The following is a 22,068-nucleotide window of genomic DNA, read 5'->3' on the forward strand; positions in this document are numbered from 1 at the left end:
CAAGCCGCAGTGGCTCTCCCCATAATTTTATTTTTTATATTTTTTATCACAGATCCTTACAGGAAGAAGGAGCCCCTACATCTTCCCTTCAAGTGCAACACTATCCAATCATGTCAAATCGTAAAAGAACTGAATATTAATCAACAGCAGCAACAAGGCTGCAAAGTCAGCAATAAAACTACTTTTATGCCACGCAGTGCAGTCAAATATTATCATCTGCAATGGAAACCTAATGAATATTTCATGTAGCATAGCTTCAAAATCTGAAGAGCTTATTTTCATTAAGCTCTTGATTTGACACCTGTCTCTTTAAAAGGGCTGTGAATTTTATCTCAGGTAATCAGAAGCTTGACTAATACTAGTATAAATATATTTATTGCATATAAAAACTTCTGCAGGAAGCAGTCTTCCTGGATGTGCCTTTTCATGTGATGGGACTTTCCCTTTAAATGTGCAAATCAAATACTAGATGCTACAAATTACAAAGATGCTGCCAAAATCAGCTGCCTTGAAAACTCATTCTCTCCCCTGATAATGTCAAGTAATCAAAAATATATGACATCACTGTGTTCCAAATTCTATGCCTCCGCTAGCAGCATCCAATGAAATACAGTATGGGTGAGGAGGGAAACTCAGAATGGGGCAAAATCATATTCTGAGCTTTTGATGACTAGGCATTTCAGAGGAAAGAGTAGAATAGACATTAATGTATGTCATACTTCTACAAAGGAACTTGTGTTCAAGGCGGGCCAGCAAACAAAACAGCAATAAAAATTGATTGGTTTGGGTACATTTCAGTAAAAATACATAATATATACATTTCAATAGAGTCTCAATACAATTGAATAAAACATTGTGTGTGTGTGTGTGTGTGTGTGTGTGTGTTTAAAACCAAACCAGAATGTCTGCATAGATATATACAGTGGTACCTCGGCTTACAAACACTTCAGGTTACAGACTCTGCTAACCCAGAAGTAGTACCTCAGGTTAAGAACTTTACCTCAGTATGAGAACAGAAATTGCGCGCCAGTGGCGCGGTGGCAGCAGGAAACCCCACTAGTTAAAGTGGTACCTCAGGTTAAGAACAGTTTTAGGTTAAGAACAGACCTCCGGAACGAATAAAGTTCGTAACCAGAGGTACCACTGTACTAAAATCTAATTACGCACAAAAAACACCATCAACAATCACCCCATCAATGCGAGTTGTAAAACAAACCCACCCACAAATCAAGGTGCCCACCCCTCACATCTATCTGGAGTAATATTGCACAACATGCCCTGCCCCAAGTATTCTCAAAATATTACCCTTCCTCTGCAGGGCCAAATGTAAATCACAATCTATTTATTGGCAGCCAGGGAGTTTCTCTCTTTCCGTACAGATGAGGAGATGACTCCTGGGCTATGGTTTATAGCAGTATCCACATGGCATTCATAATATCTACTTTCATCCTGTGGGATAGTCACATGATCAGTGGGCTCATTGTGGCTTCCACTACCACGCCTTGCCTAAATCACTGCAGCAGCTAAATCATTATTCTCAGGGTTGGCATAAGGAGGCAGTAGTGTCAAGTTCACCTTCCAGCAGAGAGAGCTTTCTGGTAAAAGCCCATTGGACCTGCCCCATCTCTTCATTGTAGCAACCTGTTTATTCACCTGCCTTGTGCACTGGCACATACAGTGAAGGAGCAGTACACAAAGGCGCATCAGTCGAGGCCAACTTGCTCATTGGCTCTCTGCCTGGCAGGCAAGCAAGTAGAAGGAACGATGAGCAGCATCTGGTACTAATGCCACTCAAGAGCTAGACTCACCAAGGGAGCGATGAATGGAAGATGTTTTGTCCAAGGCCCTCCAAAGCCTGGAGCCAGCACGGAAAATCCTGAATAGGGGAAAGAGAGCTATATAAAAAAATCCTTTGCCTATAAACACACACACACACACACACCAATGTGCAACACTGATGGGCAAACCTCATGCTATGGCCTCAACTGTGAGCAACAGTAACAGCCAAGTGTCTGGCACAGAGGACAAGCTACCAGTTGTACAAGAAACAACAGTGGTACAAACCATGGAGGTATAGGCAGAGACTGTCATTCAATACCTCCTTGAGGCACAAACTAGACTCCCCAGAGACAGTATCCTCTGAGCAAGATTTCTCTGAGAAACTGGTCCATTTTACACCAGGGGATTCATACTTCCCAGTGCCTGCTCAGCAGTACAGTGGTACCTCAGGTTAAGAACTTAATTCGTTCTGGGGGTCCACCCACCTTGAGGTACCACTTTAGCTAATAGGGCATCCTGCTGCTGCTGTGCCACCGTCGTGCGATTTCTGTTCTCAGCCTGAGGCAAAGTTCTTAACCTGAGGTACTATTCTGGGTTAGCGGAGTCTGTAACCTGAAGTGTTTGTAACCTGAAGCGTCTGTAACCCGAGGTACCACTGTATAGGCAATGCACAGAAAGCTTAAGCCCACAGGACTTCCTCTTCAAGGCTCTCCACTCTTCCAGCCCAATAAAGATGAAAGGCCACAGGTGGGTATCAGAACTAAGCCCAGTGAGGGTTATATTCACCACTGTTACCATGCTTACAGCATCTTAGCCATCCACCCCATACTAGGGGTTGAGGTCTACAATGGGGGATCCTGCTGAGTGTGCCTGGGCAGGGCCAGTTGGTTTGGCCCCTCACACCTCTGTGAGGAGCAGTTCCACAGCTTAGGGGCTGCCACGGGGAACACCTTCTCTTGAGGTTCTACTCAAGCTTCTGAAGGCAACAGAACTACCAAGAGGGTATCTCAGCTCATGGAAGAAAAAATTGAACTGTCCTAATACACAGAAGGCAAACCTGATTTGGCTGAGCCAAAAAGAAAAATAGCCAAAGACTGAGCAGTAACATACACACTAATAATGAAAAGAATTTCAGTTCTTCAAATGTTGAGGCTTCTCTAGGACATGTGTTAGCTAAACTGCCAGCAGCAAAAAATATGATTTTTAAAAATTGTCCTCAACGTTGCATATCATTTTCTGGAACCATAAAACTACTATACACATAGATAAAGGATTCTCCAATCCTTGTTTCTTTAACTCTCCTCATATACAAACCAGGGGCAAATCTGAATAAAACATTCCACTTATCTCTGGCATATGATAAAGTGTGCTTGGTGATCCATAGAGAATAACTGAAAGACTGCCACTCAGAATGGCAATGTGGATAATCACTTGCAACCCACCCTATGTCATCTTTTACAGAAGTCTAACCAGTATTGTATCTGCCCTGGGCTGAATTTGTAATTTGCAAGCCTTTCAGGGCAAGGGCCTGTCTCTTGTAGATTGTGCAGCAACATGCACTTTGATGATGCTATATAAATAACAATAAACCCCTGCAAACTATGGGGAAAGGTCATAGGTCGGTATCTGCCTCAAATGCAGAATGTGGCAAGTTCAAGCCCCAACATTCCAGGGAGGGTATGAAAAGAGCCCTATCTGAAATCCTGGAGAGTTGTGGCCAATCCCTGTAGACAATACTGAGCTAGATGGACCAATTGTTTGACTCAATAATATAAGGCAGCTTTCGATGTTCCTTTGTTGCAGTCTGGTGGCATGGATGCTGCATTTATATATGGGTAGTGTCATGGGTTTACCCCAGTGTGAGCAGATGTGACTGTGTAATGCGCAAGCACACAATACATCGCCCTAGCATTGCTCTGAGCCGAAGACTGTAAATGCATCAAAACCTTTCAAATGGAAACTCAATAGATGGTCACTTTATTGGTGTATTTCCCCCCCTAAAATAAGCATTTCCCCCTTTTTCACCATACATCAGTGGTTAACATTATTTGGCTGCCCCCCATCAAGATGCCCCCCCATTTCCCTGGGCAGTGGGTTGGGGGAAGCAGCTGGGCAAGGAGCATGTACTTTTGGGTACCACGGCCTAAATGTGCCCTGGATGTTTTCATGTAATGGTATCCTCTGCAATCTCCAGCTGGTCTTTCATGGTCTAGACCTGACAAGGCCAGCAGGTTTGCTGGTTTGGTCACTTCAAAGATTAATAATAATAATAATAACAATAATAATAATAATAATTTATACATACATACATACATACATACATACATACCCCACCCATCTGGCTGGGTTTCCCACAACCACTCTGGGTGGCTCCCAACAGAATATTAATAATAATAAAAAGCGATAAAACATCAAACATTAAAAACTTCCCTAAACAGGGCTGCCTTCAGATGTCTTCTAAAAGTCAGGTAGTTGTTTATTTCCTTGACATCTGATGGGAGGGCATTCCACAGGGCGGACGCCACTACCGAGAAGGCCTCTGCCTGGTTCCCTGTAGCTTCACTTCTTGCAGTGAGAGAACCGGCAGAAGGTCCTTGGAGCTGAATGATGGGGGTGGAGACGCTCCTTCAGGTATGGGAAGAAAGCTGGCTTCTTATTGTAAGGAAGGAAGGGGGATGTGGGGCTTGGTGAAATACAAAGGTTGAAAAGGGGTGTAAGGAATAGTCAGGTTTGGTGAGCAATGCGAGCATGGACAGCAGTTCCTCCTCAAGCAGACCCGTATTTTTTTGCTCAGACCTCACTTTCGACATATACACATTTTTACTTATCAATGGGTTTCTTGCATACATGTTTGAAGTAAGTCAAGAGTCCCTTCAAGTGGGGCTTTAGTCCATGTCTTTCTACAACTTTAAGTATATGTAAGAGACCAAAGAGAGCTTTATTTGATTTGGGGTGCAAAGGAATTGCCCCATTGTCATGTTAGAGCTAGAATTTGGACAACACTGCTAGATCAGAGATGACAAGAAAGAAAGATGTTAAATAGTCAGGTCAAAGCACTGATGAAAAAAATCCTCATTAATTCAATTTCAGTACCATACTTTAATCAGCAGGGAGGTTGCCTTACAACTGCAATTTGTACTGTATTTAAACTTCCTTTTGTTGAAGCTTTAAGAAGCACTGTCAACCAGTTTCTCTCTTCCCAGCACAAACCAAATCTAAAGAGACATGAATAAAACTCAGAAGACTCAAGTAAGTACTGGGGATTATGGAACTACAGTGGTGCCTCGCAAGACGAAATTAATTCGTTCCGCAAGTCTCTTCGTCTTGCGAGTTTTTCGTCTTGCGATGCACGGTTTTCCATAGGAATGCATTGAAAATCAATTAATGCGTTCCTATGGAAACCGCCTTCCCCCGACCTCTTCTGGCGGGCGGCATTTTAAAATCGCCCGGGACAGCGGAGGACTTCTCCGCTGTCCGGGCGATTTAAAAGCCCCTGGGAAGGCAAGCAGGGGGGACAAAGACTTGCCCCCCGGCTGCCTTCAGAAGAGGTCCAGGACAGGCTTCGCGGACCTCTCCGCAAGCAGCGGGAGCGCTCCTCAGGCTTCGCGGCCCCGCCGCCCGGCTTCGGGACATCGTTCCGATGCCATGCGGCGGGGGGAGGCTTTCTCGCCCCGCCGCCCGGCATCGGGACGATGCCCCGAAGCCGGGCGGCGGGGGGAGGCTTTCCCGCCCCGAAGCCGGGCGGCGGGGGGAGGCTTTCCCGCCCCGAAGCCGGGCGGCGGGGGGAGGCTTTCCCGCCCCGAAGCCGGGCGGCGGGGGGAGGCGTTCCCGCCCCGCCGCTCGGCTTCGGGACATCGTTCCGATGCCGGGCGGCGGGGGGAGACTTTCCCGCCCCGCCGCTCGGCTTCGGGACATCGTTCCGATGCCGGGCGGCGGGGGGAGGCGTTCCCGCCTCACCGCCCGGCATCGGGGCATCCTTCCGAAGCCCGGCGGCGGGAGGAGGTGTTCCCGCCCCGCCGCCAGGCTTCGGAGGAGGTCCGAGGACAGCGGGGAAGACGAGCTGCGCTTCCCCACTGTCCCGGAGATTTCCCTATGGGCTGTCGTCTTGCGAAGCAAGCCTATAGGGAAATTCGTCTTGCGAAGCGCCTCCAAAATGGAAAACCCTTTCGTCTAGCGGGTTTTCCGTCTTGCGAGGCGTTCGTCTTGCGGGGCACCACTGTAACTTACTGAGAAGCTACATCGACTAGATTAAAGCCAGAGACATAGTTCTACAACTGATTCCCCCAACCCACCAACCCAGCTATGAACTAGTAATAGATTTCTATAAATAAACACACCCCACAAGTTGGGTGTGCTGTCACATTTTTCTTCCTTAGCCTTTTCTTGCAATCATGGTATTAGCACAAACTCCATTTGCTGGAATTCAGTCATATCAACCTGAAATCATAGAGATTATTTCTTAGTAGAGACAGTTCTTTTTCAGAGAAGTAAAAAAATACTTCCACCGCCTGCCCTCACCCTCTTCTCTACCCTTGACACTTCCCTTTCCTGTATTGTGTCTTCCTTTCAGTGCTAGGGAGAGAACTGTGAGGGCTTTCTTCCCACTTGGACAGCATGATGGCACCACTCTAGAGCAAACAAACAGTCACCTTTTGAGTCACCTTTCTCCAATCCCAATATTTTATTCCTTTTAGACTCACCAAACAACTGGGGACATGTAGCAAAAGTACAGAGAGCTGATACGACAGAAGCAAGTGGGAGAGAGCAGCCCACCCTATCTCGAGGACAATTCCAAGGATAATTCCAGCTTCAAGTGACAGTGTTAAGTTGTGGGTGAACATATCAGACGACACAGCGAGTCTTCAGACAGCTCTTGTTTTTTCACAGGCCAGAACAGAACTGAACTGAAGGGTGCAGTCAACCTGCTTATATAGAGCTCAACTACAACACAACAGTAACAACTTTCTGTAACTATCCAATCACTGAACATCACTTTCAATTCCTTATTTGCATATGTGGACCTCAGTGAAAACTATCTACAGTATCCCCCTGCTGGCCCAGGGTGAGAACTTCAGTACATAACAGAGTTGGGAAAGAGACAATTCTTTCCTTGTCCTCCACAGTCCTGTTGAGCTTCATCAAGCAAACATGTTATGATTAGATGAGGGGTGGCCAATACAGTTCCATCCAGGTGTTGTTGAACTATAATTCTCATCAGTCCCATCCAGAATGGCCAGGAGTCAGGGATGATGTGAGTTGTTATCCAACAACATCTGGAAGACACCCCTAAAACAGACCAGCTACATTCATAGATAGACAGACAGATACATCAAAGAGTAAGGAAGCATTAAGTACTGCACAGTTATTTCAAGGACTACTGGCCTTTCAGAAAACTAAAGCTATTGGATAGAAATCAAAACTTCAATGGCAATAAAACAGAATGAGACCCCTTTGTCTTAAGCATGAAAGTATACTGCTACAACTAGTAAAGCCCCACTGGATTTAATAAAGAACTGCCTTTGGCATATGCTAAATATTCTTTTGACACCCGCCATATATACAACAACAAAGCTGACCTTACCTCAAGTAATCTATGACCAGAGATTCCATAGTTAGGAATTAAAAGTCCGCTTTATAACATAAAAGACTGACAGCAGGAAATTGTGCCTTTGGGTTAAAGTTCTCTAAAATATACATCAGAAACTTGCAATTAATACGAAAAAGAGGCAAGCAGAATAGACCAGAACAGGTGCTTAGATTACTAGAGATAAATGCCTACTCAAGAGCTTCTGTTCTAAGGCTAGTGGCCAAACCAGCCAATAATGGCTTGAGGACAAGAAATAAAAATGAAAGTACTGTCCAGCCTCATTATCTTTCTAGCTTTGGGGAAGCCAGACAGACTACTTGTGTTTCGTACTATTGGAGGTCTATGATTAGGGTTATAAAAATCAGCACATTTATCCATTCTCTGGGATAGACATGGGAGGCAAGGAAATAAGCAAGCTGCTTTGACCTCTGGGGTGGGATAAACAGCTAGAAGCTCGCCCTTTCTTCCCCAGAAAATGGCAAGATGTTGGCTGAGAAGGGCAAGGTGCCGAATGTAAGAAGGTAAAATGCTTTTGGGAAATGATTTATAATGAATTGAAGAAAATGTTGAAATATACATTTGTTAAGAAACCAGAAGCATTTTTACTAGGCATTACAGGTAATGAGATAAATAAGAAAGAAAAGAAGTTATTTTTATATGCAGTAACAGCAGCAAGAATATTGATGGCCCAGAAATGGAAACAGGAGGGATTACCTACAATAGAAGAATGGAGAACTAAAATGATGGATTATGCAGAACTGTACAGAATGACAGGAAGGATCCAGAATCGACGAGATCAAAGATTTACAGAAGATTGGGAAAAGTTTATCCAATATATGCAAAAACTGAGTGATAATAAAATTACGTTTGTAAGCTTTAAGGAAGCTCTGTGAGGGGAAAGGGTTAAAAGGGCAGAAATGTGTAAAAAGTAACAATAGGAAGGAATGGCAGACAAATTGAGGGAAGTCAAAAAAGAGAAGTAAGATGTAATTAAGATGTATGGAATGTATAAATTTGTTTTTGTATTGGAAAACTAATAAAAATATAATATATAAAAAAGAGAGAAGGGCAAGGTGCCTTGTCTAAAGTCTCTGCATAAGTAGGTTGGTCGACAGTGCCCAGTTTCTTCCCTTTTCTGGGGCCTGTGTTACCAAGGAGTGGTGGTGGTAGCAACTACTGAATAGTAGGAAAACAAGGAAGGGGTGTAAGAGGCTTTCCTGAGCCCCCTTCTCCACAGGGAATGACCTATCAACACAGAATACATGCATACATCGAAGGGGTTTCTATGGGTTTGGTTTTTGCTTTTGCTTTGGTGTATAAGTGCTCAAAATAAATCTCACCCTCAACATCTCCAAAGAAACAAGCAAGAATAATGCAGAATTTGGTGCTGTGGTAGCCTATGTCTTTGGGGGAATGAGCAGTACTGTATATCATTTTCCCACTGGGTCCATTCATGGTACACAGGCAGCTTGGGTAAATTCAAAATTAACAAGTATATTGAAAGGAATTGGATGGTTCGTTTGATTTCTCAGAAAATTCCCAATGCAGCAGTATCTTCAAATGTGAACTCCTTTCAGAAGTCCCTTGTTTACCTGAGGCAAAAAAAAATGAGTCAAAATAAAGTAATTAAATATAGATTTTTTTCATCTCAGAAAGCTAAAAAGCTAACACCATGTTGCTGGGGGGAGGGGTGGAATATAAGAGTGTTCACAGCTCCCAATACCTGTTACAGGCAAAATAAGCCAGCAGAAGGTATATCTGTAACACTGACTATAAAAATTCAGCTACTGGAGCTAAATTCTCCTTTGTGGCTGGATGATACACAAGCGTGAAAGCGTTCTGTGTTGAAGAGTATATTTGACATCTGGATTACATGAGGATAGAAGCAGTGAAAGTGTCTCTTCTGCTTCAATAGCTGGGACAGGCACCAAAAAATCACGCCTGAAACTTTCTCACAGGAATTTAAACAATGCCAACGTCCAAGGTTTTGAACTCTTTATGCCAAAGGGCTGAGAGACAGATGGATCGGTGACATTTTAAGGTTGGATAACTCACGAAGTTCTAAAGCACAAAAGCATTAGCATAACAACTGAAAGCAGATAGCCTGCAATTTCTACTGGTTTGCAATATTAATTTCTCTCTCATGCAGTTAATGAGATATTGGCTACTAAAGTTGCATCCAGTATGAGTAGAAAGGTGGGGGCACAATGCTCTTTCATGCCTACCATTCATTAGAGAAGAATGTAAGAACATAAGATGGGTATGCTAGATCAGACCATCTAGTATAGCATCCATTGTTAGAAACTCAGATATATAAACCAGGCACCAGATATATAAGCTAGGCTCTTTAAACCAAGATTACAGATGCCAAAATAGAATGTCTGGTTGCCATTTTGGGGTAAGACAGCTAAAAAGTCTTATTTTTCAAATGATGGACTGACTGTGATTGATTTTCACTTAAACATCTGACTGGTTCAAATGACAACCTTGAGCTAGGATAAGAACTTTAAGAACTTAAAGAAGAAAAGTCATTTGATCCAGCGACAGTCCACACACACACACATCTATATTGGCCTATTCCAACCTCTTTTTCTTAATGGTGACTGCTCCTGCAGAGGCTGCACAAAAAAAGCGTTTTGGATTCTGAAATTCATTCTGATTGTGCAGATAAAATAAAACTGATAGAATACTACAGGATGTGGTATTAGTGTGTGAAAACAGTTCAGATCCAATGATTCCCAAGGCATGCACATCTAGAAGGTGATGTCAGGTGCCATCCTGGCACCCAGGTATCTTCACTTGGTCACAAGTGGCTGATAGCCAGGTACAAAATGCGCCTGGCTAATTTTGAACACTAACAGCCTCCTGTTCCCAGCACTCTGCTCACCTGCATTTCCCACCAAGTGATATTCAGAGGCACCTGCACTGTGGGAGATACAGAATATGGAATATGCTTACACAAGGAAACATTGTTTATGGGGTTACCCTATGGCTGATTCACACCACTGAGCTTTATCCATCAGATCATGTAACTTTTCCTTTACAGCTCACCCCATGTACTACTCAGTTCACATTATTTTTTCTTCACAGGTATGGCTGTGTGTTCTTATACACATGGTGGAAGGGCACCGGCGGCAGGAGGCCTCATTAGGGAAAGCGCGCCTCAGTTTAAGAACAGACTTCTGGAACAGATTAAGTTCATAAACTGAGGTACCACTGCATTTGGGTACAATAAGGTTGGTTGATTCAGACTCTTCTGCTATCCAGAACTGCCATATATTATTTGTTTGCCCTGTGTGTGTGTCCAGAGTGACTGGGGAAACCCAGCCTGATGGGCAGGGTATAAATAATAAATTATTATTATAAATTATTATATGTATTTTTTCCAGGGGAAGTTTCCCTGAGGCAAAAGAACAAGGGGGAAAACCAGACAATTTTTGGACCTGCCCTATTGAGTCTTCACATTAATCACTAATCTTCATTATTTTCCATTGCGATGTTCTGCTAAAGAAAGCCCACTTACATTCGTCATGCTTTACACGTGCGGTGAAGAATTTGAAAATAAGCTTCTATTCAAATGTGTTTCTTGCACAATAACTTGAACTACAGAAGAACTCTATTTAACAATTGAGAAAGAGAAACAAACATCTTAGGGCTGCAATCAGAAATTGGTTTAGATCCAATGTGCATAAATATTATGGCAGAAAAAAAGGGGAAGAGAGAAATGCATTTGTTTAAATCAAATGGACCAAATCAATACCTACTCCACATCTACTTCTTGTGGATCAATCATGTCAAGGATAAATCTACAATTCAGGCAAAGCAGCATTTAGTTTTAATCTAACTTAGTCTCATTAACTTTGTAAGCTTTGGCCCCATTGACTTTTTGTGTTCTTAGAGTAAATGACAAAACACACTTTCTTACGCCAGAATGTTCTTGTAAAGCATCTTTGTGGTCCTTTAAAGTATTGATTTTTCATCAGGTGATTTAATACAAAAACAATGGAGCAAATTAAGTTCCTTTCAAGCAGCTTCACTAACCTGACTAGGAACAAGTAAGAAGCACAGAATTTTCAAAACACTCTACTCTTTATTGTTAAACTCCTACACATATTGTCTATCCTTAATATATACCATAAGACGCACCTAGTTTTTGGAGGGGGGAAACAAGAAAAAAAATATTCTGAATCCCAGAAGCCAGAACAGCAAGAGGGATCTGACTTCTAGGATAGCCTCTTGTCCTGGTTTATGGGATAGCCGCACACAGCCTCTCTCGGGCAGCAGGATGAAGGCTCCCCCTGCCCAGAAGAGGCTGCGCTAAGGCAGAAGCCAGGACAGCAAGAGGGATCACTGCACGGTGATCCCTCTTTCTGTCGTGCCTTATGGGATAGGCACGTGCAGCCTTTCCTGGGCAGCAGGAGAAAGGCTCCCCCAAGAGCCTCACTCCTTTTAAAGAGTTGCACACCCGCTCCACGTGGCTCTTTAAAGGGACCGCTGAGCAGAGCCTCCCGCCTGCATTCGCTCCATAAGACGCACACACATTTCCCCTTACTTTTTAGGAGAGGAAAAGTGTGTCTTATAGAGCGAAAAATATGATACATTGAATCTTCAAAGCATATACATTTCGGTAATCCTTGAGTGTCAGCCAGGTGCAAAAAAAGTGGCATCCAGACTTTTTGAAGTGTTTGCAAATGGAGAATCTTTAGGCACAAAATGCACCTGGCTCCCTGCTAATTTCAAACCCTGTGTGGAACCCCCTCCCATCAGATGTCAAGGAGATAAAAAACTACACAAATTTTAGAAGACATCTGAAGGCAGTCCTGTAGTTTTTAATTTCTGTATCATATTTTTATATGTACTGGAAGCCGCCTAGAGTGAAGAGGGGTGTTGTTGTTGTTGTTGTTGTTGTTGTTGTTGTGGTTGTGGTTGTTATAAAAATGGTTGTAAACTGTCACGAAGAAGTTTGGTCAGTGGTGAAGTCCATAGTTAGTGAAGTGTAGGTAGGTTCCCACGAGGCAAGACACAGTGATAACAGCAAGAACCTTTACTGAACTAAAAGAACTGGACAACAAGGGCAAAGCAACTGCTTATATACATTTCTGAAGGCCTGGGTCACTCTCACTCCCAACGTGATTGGCTGTCTAAACTTCCAAGCTGCGAATCATGCCTCAAGAGTTGAAGGCCAATAGCAGAGGCCCAAATCCTGAAATGTTCTGTGATTGGATATCATGTATCGAATCAGAACACAGGGACTCAGAATCCTTAGTCCAGACTCAAGCTCAGGCAAACAAAGACCACTGAATACATAACAGTTAAGACTTGCCTGGGATCATGACACTTTGGGACTGAGAGGCATGGAGTCCAAGCTCCATTAATACAACAACAATGGACAACATTGACATTGATAAGTGAAAAGGAGGCCACCACAGAAGACGGGGCACTGCCAGGAAATATGATTAACTCCCCTCACTTCCTCCAATGTTGGGACCATAGTAGTAATAACCACAGCACTTCCATATGTGTTTGTATTTTTCTAATATCTTTCTTTCTCCAAGTTGTGCCAGACTCCCAGCATCTTCTTGATCATATCACTTCCATCATCAAGAGCTTCCCTGAAGAAGAATAAATTTAGTTGCATGGCAGTATGAGATACTTTCACTTTATTCCCAGCAGACATTAGGCCTATTGGGCATCCAATACTCCTATATGATCAGAATTGTGTGAGATTGCTGGGAGTATTTCCTCTATTGTGTCTCCCCTGTGTCTGGTCTCACTAGTTTCCATATGAAGATCTCTTGTGGGGAGCCTGCTATACTCGTGGGGGCTCCCCACACAATTCCAAACACTGCACGATCAGGGTTTTAAATTGTACAGGGAGCTTCCCCAGGTTCACTGACTCATAACTGCAGACATTTGTCCTCCAGCACATAAAGGGTGCTTGGGGTAGGAAGAGGGATACAACGGAAAGGGGTGAGGAAGCAAGCTCATCCCCGCTCTCCCTTGTCCAGTTCTAATCATGTGGTAGAACTGAATGTCCAAAATGTAGCAATTAAATCCTTGGATGTGAAACCAAGGTTCTGTACCAATATGTAGACCAATATTGATTCTTCTGTGAGATCCTAATACACACACACTGAAGATTACCTCTGAAGCAAAAGTTCAATTCAGATAGCAAAAGATATCAAAATCTCCCCCTTGATTTGGAAATCAGGAACACCCTGGACGTTTTTACAATCCCTCCTTCTCTGTCATCTTCCCTGTTATGCATAATTACCTTCTGCCTCTGCATGTTTTGTGAGTTTCTGTATCTGGATCAGGCTATCTGTGATTTAGTACTGCAAGCTAAGAATTGCCTGCAAACTACCACTGGAAACCAGCCCTGGAAGAAGGTTGCAAATCATGGTTTGGAAGGCTTTGAATCACGTCCAAAATACATAGCAGCTCACCTATGATGGCATGGAAGAACAGAACACAGCATTGGCATTAACATCATCTAAATAACTAACTTCCACCAGCAAGTATTCCCTTAGGCAATTATGAGCCTACTGCAGGCAGTTTACATAGCACTTTGGTCCAACTATTTTCAGACTAGATTAGCATCACAGCATAACATTAGTGACACAACATTAGTAACATTCATTTCATAAGGCACAAATCGTTATACAACATGTAGTGTAATTAATGTTAGAAATAAAAATAAATGCCAGGAGGAACCAACAGTTGGGAGTGAGAATGTTAAAAGGGAATGTTCTCAAAAACTATGAACTCCATACTCTAATTTTACAGAAGCTATAAAGCATTTTTAAATGCTAAAAATTATTCATTCAAAAAACCTATATAAAGAGAACAAGAAAAGGCAGGAAATAATTAGTGAATGCACTATACAGAGCCAAAAATGAAAATAAGTACACAATAAATACAAAAAAAAAAAAAATTAGGGACACGGGTGGCACTGTGGGTAAAACCTCAGTGCCTAGGACTTGCCGATCGTATGGTCGGCGGTTCAAATCCCCGCGGCGGGGTGAGCTCCCGTCTTTCGGTCCCAGCTCCTGCCCACCTAGCAGTTTGAAAGCACTCCTAAGTGCAAGTGGATAAATAGGTACCGCTTTATAGCGGGAAGGTAAATGGTGTTTCTGTGTGCTGCGCTGGTGCTGGCTCGCCACAGCAGCTTCGTCACGCTGGCTCCCGGCCTCTTAAGTGAGATGAGCGCACAACGCTAGAGTCGGACACGACTGGCCCGTATGGGCAGGGGTACCTTTACCTTTTTAAATACAAAATTAAAAACAAAAATATGGATATGGATTATGGCAATATTAAACTAGATTAAAAAATCACAACATATCAAGGCATGTTCTTAAAAATAACCTTGCATTAAAGTATTTCTTCTTGCTTCAGCAGAATCCCATCAAACTCAATGGAGTTACTCCAGAGTAATTAATTGAAGTACATTGTGTTAATGAGATATATTTTTCCCTGCTCAGAAATTGCTAGTACTTGTACAATATTGCTGCAATTTGCTTGTGGTGGTTTCAAGGGTGCTTAGATTCTGCAACTGAATATATATTCAGTTCAACAGTGCCTTACAAGCTCGTATTAACATAAGATACATTATGTTTTCTTTTCTGAGGACACAAAAAGTAAACCAAATGGAGCCAGTGTAATACAGTGGGCAGAAAAGGACTTAGAGCTGAGCTATATATCCATCACCATGAAACTTACTGAATGATGACTGTGAGTCAATTACTCTCTTTCAGACTAACTTATCTCACAAGTCAGATCCCTTGCAGTTTATTTGTACCTCCCAAGTCTCTCCCAGATAATGGATAAAATGGAGGCATATACTGTATGATGCTTTGATCTCCCTGAAGGAAGGTGGGCTTGAAATGGAATACACAGTAATTCTTAGTAACTGAACAATATTCTTTAGTAACTGTGCAAGATGATAATAATTAAATGGAAGCCAGTTCATACAACAGGTTGAAACATAGAAAGGCTCCCCAAAGCAGGCTGATTCAGAAGAAGATGAGGCACAAACTCAATGGCTCAATTCAAAACATAGCTTTCTATGAAGGGAATGTACCATGATAAGTTCTACCCACAGTTAACTAATAAACTAGGATCTGAAACTACAGTTTGATACTGGTGGGTTTGAACTAACACTGGACAGAACAAGCCAAGTTTCCAACATTCAAAGGTTATGAGATATTGCAGTGTGTTCATATCAGAAACTTAACTTCCTTTTCTCTGCAGCAAAGGCAGAGATAATGAGTGAAAGTTATAAGAATGCACCAAATTGTCCTCTTAATACTAAACTATGGTTTAGTATTATGAGTCTATGCTTTGCCCTTCATCTGAAACAGATCAATGTGTGTTGGAGCATTACTTTACTACCCCAAATGCCCCAAATCGTCATTGTGTAAATAAATTCTTAAACGGAACTAAAACTTCAATCCTAAACACATTAAAAGACAGTAAGGGAGCAATGTTACAAGAAGGTAAAGCAAGACCAGAGTAAATTAAGCCGGCATAAAGTACACCAGATCCAAACTCTATTCAGGAGCAGGCTTGTTGATGGCTGAGGCAGCCTAAACCTAAACAAGTCTTTGAAAGAGTGTTTGAGTTGCACCACCTGTTTTGCTGGCTTACTTTCTTCCTGTTTGCCAGGTCACATGACTGAGCTGAATCAGTTTTGGATCCCCCCCTCTGGCCCCACCCCTGCCACGCCCCTTTTTCATGTTTACACTGGCTTAAGATCCACAAGGCTGACCTCAGACAGCTGGGATGGGAAAAATACACCCAGGTATCTCTAACTGAGCCAAATATAGGGAGTTAAAAGGATCCTGCTGACCCAGCTGCAGCTCCACTGGATCCAGATCCTAATTCCGCTTATCCCAGAAGATCTTGTAGCAGGGTCAGCTTTCATGACGGTAAACATTTACAACAGGTACTTGGCTCCTATGAGATATAGGTCTACTTTCATAGATTACTACTATTATGATGGTTGGAAAGATAGCAGTTTACCATCTGAACCCATCCTATGTAAGAAGAGCCTTACAACTTAATTGCAATTTACTCATGGAGGTGAACAACTTCAATGGAATTCAGTAATAGGTGCGAAAATGATAGCAGCCTCAGCAGGTCAACCCAATTATCTTGTCTTTGATGATGGGCATTTGTAAACGCCACACAGGAACTGTGCAAAACTCTACCCAGATTTTTATTCATCTTCTGTTCTGGTCTTCTAGGAATTATGCTGTGCAGTCCTATGCCACTTTACTCAGAAGTAAGCCCCTCTAAGTTCAAGGGGGTTTTCCCCTTGTAAGTTGTTAAAGATTGCAGCCAAACCAGGGTGGGTTTTTTGTTTTTTTGTTTTTTAAAAAACCTATATCCCAAAGTTGCTTACAATAATAAAATATACATTAAAATGAAACCAAATCCTCAAAACGCATTAAAGCACCATCAAAAGAAACAACCAACATCATAAACACAGAAAAAAAATCCAAAATCAATAAAAGCAGCAACTCCAAAAACCAAGTGAGCATACGGTAAAAGGAAAATTGGCCTAAACATATTCATAATGGGTGGTAGTCAATGAAATTTTATTCAGAGTAGGCCCATTGACATTAGAACACAGCTAAATGTAAAGGCAGCACTGTATTGAGTAGTTTTTAATGTCTGATATTTTATTATGTTTTAATATGTACTAGAAGCTGCCCAGAGTAATTGAGGAAACCCACCCAGATGGGCGGGATATAAATAATAAAATTGTTGTTACATTAAGTCCATTAAATTCAATGGGTCTACTCAAAAGGTCTTCAGCTAAAGGTCTTCCTAGAATACCACATTACCTGTATGGCCAAACACCTAAACATATTAAGTGTCAACGTTTGGTGAATTTCAACCAGGAAAGCATTCCACAGAGAAGGGTAAGAAAACAGAATACAAAGATGTATTTTGGTACATCAACCATAACTTTCATTACTACATGAATTTCTCTAGTTCTTTTATATAGCAATCTCTATAAAAGGCATATAAAAAGACATTTACCTATTTGTTCTCCTTGTTCTTGCGAATCACACATATTATCTCACTGATTAAGCTGGTATTTATCACATTTTCCAGAACTCCAACATTTCATTTCAGAAAAGGATAAATTATCCTTGCAGAAATTACCTTTCAAATGAACAACTTTTTATAGTTTCTCAAAAGCAGTCTCCGTCTCTGAATGTCCTAGGAGTAATAAAGATAAGCTGTGTCCTTCACATGCAGAAAGCCCTATCTCTTCAGTGAAGCTCACTTGTTTTGATAGGAAAGGATTTCTTGTTCTAATAACTATAAATCATATCTTTAAAAAACACCAAAAGCCAAATGAACTATAAATGGAAATTAATTAAAAGTGTAGTTAAGTGCAACAGCACACAAATCTCAGCAACTGGTATTCAGAGATGGTGGAACATAGTCATTGTGGCGAGTAGTTATTGCTATTATTATTATTATTATCACCACCTTTAGGTAATCTTGTATAATCCTCTTTTAAAGCCATCCAAATTGGTGTCCATCTCTTCAATTTGAGGGAGTTAAACTCCATAGTTTAACTATGCAATGAGTGAAGAAGTGTTTCCTTTTATCTATTCTGAATCATCTAATGTTTGGTTTCATTGGATGTCCCAAATTCTGATGCTATGTGGGGATGGATAGTTTCCACATTTTTGTCAAACGATGTACAATCTTGACAGCTCTACCCATTTTAAAAAATGAAAAAGCCCAAATTGTTGTAACCTTCGCTCAAAGTTGGCTTAGCCCCATGATCATCTGGGTTGTCCTTTTCCGAACCAATAGCCAGTCTTAGTGGCTGATCTTCGGGACAGGATACATATTTTTCATAGAAAAGCAGCAATTTCACCTTTGAGTTATTTGAGAGCCCTCAAGTTGGTGCCATCTGGGATCGGTGATTTGTCAGTAAGACCTAGAACTTCTCACCACAATCTGCCTCAGCTCCTCAGACTACCTTCCTGAGAAAGTTATTTCAGACACTGGAATCTGCCCTTCATCTTCGAATCTGAAGACAGTTGCAAAGAATTAAATCAGCTTCTCTGCAATCTCCTTTTCCTCCTTTAGCACACCTTTCATTTTCTTGTCATCCAAACATCCATCAACGTCCTTGATTATTCTCCTATTTCCAATATATTTAAAGTTTTTTTTGCTAATGGTCTTTATGCTTTCAGCAATGTGCTCCTTGAATCTTTTTATTTGTTTGTTTTTGCACCTGTGAGCACACATGAGGTCTTCCTTGATGCTCACAGAGTCCGCTCCCTCCATCAAAATTGCTCTTCAAAGGAGTATTCAATTATAGCCAATTGAATAGGTTGCAATGTGTGCCTGGTTGCAGTGGGTGTGGTGGCCATTATAGTTTCTGTCCTTAGCAGATATGCCCACAGGCCAAAAGAGAATGCCGATTCCTGCCTTACTATCTCCTTGCACTGCATTTCTTGTGTTCTCTTTTTTTGTTCTCCCCATTTGGACAATACTTCCATTTTTGGAAGGAAGTCTTCTTGCCTTTAATAGCTTCTTTGACACATTAAATTAACTATCCTTCCTGATCTGCAGCATACATTCGAGCTGAGCTTTTATTATTGTGATAGAGAACGTATTACTGAATAATTTCATCGTATAATTCTGAATTGCCTGGTGCATTCATCATGATCACAGTTCTTGCACCTCAACTGGGTACACCTTTGATCAAATTCCTGCAAGCTACCTTACTCCAGAATGTTGCTGACTTTCAAGATTTTGCCCCCAGTAAGATGGGGGAAGAAATATGGAGAAAGGAACAATACACGGAGATTACAACAGATACTATAGAAAATACATTGTGTGGATTTAAGCAACTGGTATGAGATACTTTGGATATTTGTGGTCAAATGGTTGAGAACTTAATGGACCATGGAAGCATCTAGTAAAATTAGGATGAACAGATTGTCAGAAAATGTTCCATCTGTTGAGTGGCTAGCCTGCTCAACCTGAATGGCACGAGTTTGATCTATGACATTCAGCAAGTAGATTTCCTTCCTGCAACCAACAATAAAATCATGGTATCTTACAGTAATAACTCTAAATTCCTCACATGCAGTCAATGCAGAGCTACTCTTTCCCACCTAGTCACAAGTATTTAAAAATAAAAAAGGGTATTAATGCTGCATTTCAATTAATAGCTCTCATTTGCAAGCCCTGCATGGTGCTTTGAAGTCCCAACTTCAGAACTTCAAAGCACCCTGTCACCTGACATTATTGTGACATCAGGTGATGGACGGGTGGGCAGCCTCACCCACGGTGCTATGTTCCAATAAAGATCTGCCTGCAGTGCCAAAAACAGGTTCCGCACCCCTGATTTACAACAAAGCAGCTCCACTAACAGCTGAAACCTAATGAAAGAATATGTGCCAATGTTTCCATTTTCAACCTCAAAGGGAAAATCATTCATGCTTTCCATTCACTCAGACCCTTACTAATAAGCAAGACCCAATCATTCATCTATCTTATAAAAGCCTGAGATGGCCAGCAGTTATTCTTTTCATATTATACCCATTTCTAGAGGGTTAGCCAACAATCTGGGTTAGTCTGCAGCAGCAAAAGCAGTGAATGGTCTTGGGCACCTGATGTCATCATAAATTGATCGATTGACTATAAATCTATTGGCTTTCACGTTGTGGGACCTACAGCAAAACTTTTCCTTTCTGTGTCTTAAATGTGCCCAGCACAATGGCCTCCCCCTGCGTCTAAGCCAGGAGCCAAAGTAAACAAGGAAATCCAAATATAGATAGGTAGCCGTGTTGGTCTGCCATAGTCAAAACAAAATAAAAAAATTCCTTCCAGTAGCACCTTAAAGACCAACTAAGTTAGTTCTAGGTATGAGCTTTCGTGTGCATGCACACTTCTTCAGATACACTGAAACAGAAGTCACCAGACCCTTCTAAATAGTGGGAAGGTGGGGAGGGGTATTACTCAGAAGGGTGGTGGGAATGGGTGATTGGCAGATATGGAAATCCAAAGTAAGGGATGTAAGGAAAGAAAACTCAAAGAGCAGCAGTTCGCGGTACCCCCCCCAAAAAAAACCCCTTGGAGATCAACAGGTTCATACTGTGACATGAGGGGGGGAACCCCCACTGGAAACAAAGCTGCATTTCAGGCACAAGGTGCTTTTCGACTGAGATTTGGCTTTCTTTTGACAGCCACGACCCCCCCCCCCCAAAAAAAAGAACTTCCGAAATCCACAGCTATATAGGTAGGTTGTGCGTGTTTCGTAAAGCGGGGAGAGAAGAAACGCAGGCAAAATGCCATTTTCAACCCAAGACGCGCTCGAGAAGCAGACAACCGCGCCATCCCCTCGATAAGGCAGGTGCGCAAGGGGAAAGCGAAACCTCCAAGCAGCGCGGCGTTGCGCCTTGGATTAAAGCAGAGGGAAACTGTCTCCTGGTCCTTGCCTCCTCCCTCCAAACTTTCCCGGGCAGTGGGGATACGGCCTCCCCTCCGTCTCCACTTCCCAAGGGGTCGAACCTTTCCATCCAGGCGCCCCTTGATTTCGCTGCGCCCCCCATGCCACGCCGGGGGTCGAGGAGGAAGAAGGAAGTGGTTGCCTGCCCATCCCAAACCTCCCTGCCCGGTTCCCGGGGAAAAGAAGATCTTAGCACAGAGAGAGAGAGGCTGGCAAAGCTAGGCGAGGAGCGAAGAGACGCCGTGCCTGGGAATGGGAATCACTCACCGCGCGCCCGCTTGCCCTGAACCCGGCGGGAGCAGCGCCCTTTGGAGCAGCCGAGAGAGCCCTCTGGAGCTCGGCGGGGAACTTCATCAGCTGCCCTTCCTCGGAGCCGGGGAGTCTTTTGCTGCCGGCGCCGCCGGTTCCCCTTTGGCGCGCCGCTCTCCGCGCTGGCTCGTAGGCTCCACCAGTCATAAACAGCAGCAGCGGCAGCCTCCGCCGGGGAGAAGGAGGGCGCACGGAGGACCAGGGCGAGGCCACTGCTGCTGCGGCTGCTCCACCCTGCTCGGCAGCTGAGCTGGGACCGTCACCCAGCAGCCAGGGTGGAAGCAGGAGGCGCTGCGAGGCTGCACCAGGGGCGCCCACAGGGTCCTAGCGCTAGGATGGCGCATCTCCGAATGGGTGCTGGGTGGGGGATGGAGGGAAAGGTCGCACGCGCACATACATTGTCAGAGAATCATAGAACTGGAGAGTAGGGGGGGGGGGAGCCCGAGGGTCATCTAGTCCAACCCCCGGCAGTGCAGCAATCTCAACAAATCATACATGACAGATGCTTAAAACCTCCAAGGAAGGAGAGTCCAACACCTCCTGAGGGGGTCTGTTCCACTGTCGAACGGCTCTTACTGTCAGAAAGTTCTTCCTGATGTTTGCTGGTACAGTGGTACCTCGGGTTAAGTACTTAATTCGTTCCGGAGGTCTGTTCTTAACCTGAAACTGTTCTTAACCTGAAGCACCACTTTAGGTAATGGGGCCTCCCGCTGCCGCCGCGCCGCCAGAGCACGATTTCTGTTCTCATCCTGAAGCAAAGTTCTTAACCTGAGGTAATATTTCTGAGTTAGCGGAGTCTGTAACCTGAAGCGTATGTAACCGGAAGCACCACTGTAATGTCCTTTCTTGTAACTAGCCTCCAGAGCAGGAGAAAATGAGTTTGCTGCACCCTCCATGTGAC

The 22,068-nt window shown here is 43.1% G+C and overlaps 1 protein-coding gene across 1 annotated transcript in view; it reads right to left on the reverse strand.

Moving 5' to 3' along the window:
* Positions 1-21,409, reverse strand: part of SPSB4 (splA/ryanodine receptor domain and SOCS box containing 4) — a 174,078-nt gene extending 152,669 nt beyond the window's left edge. The window contains exon 1 of the mRNA XM_081861652.1: positions 21,126-21,409. The gene's annotated coding sequence lies outside the window, so the exon portion shown is untranslated. The remainder of the gene's footprint in view (positions 1-21,125) is intronic.
* Positions 21,410-22,068: the final 659 nt, after the last annotated feature.

This window comes from Podarcis erhardii, assembly GCF_964252035.2.
Source record: "Podarcis erhardii genome assembly, chromosome: 5".
Taxonomy (NCBI): domain Eukaryota; kingdom Metazoa; phylum Chordata; class Lepidosauria; order Squamata; family Lacertidae; genus Podarcis; species Podarcis erhardii.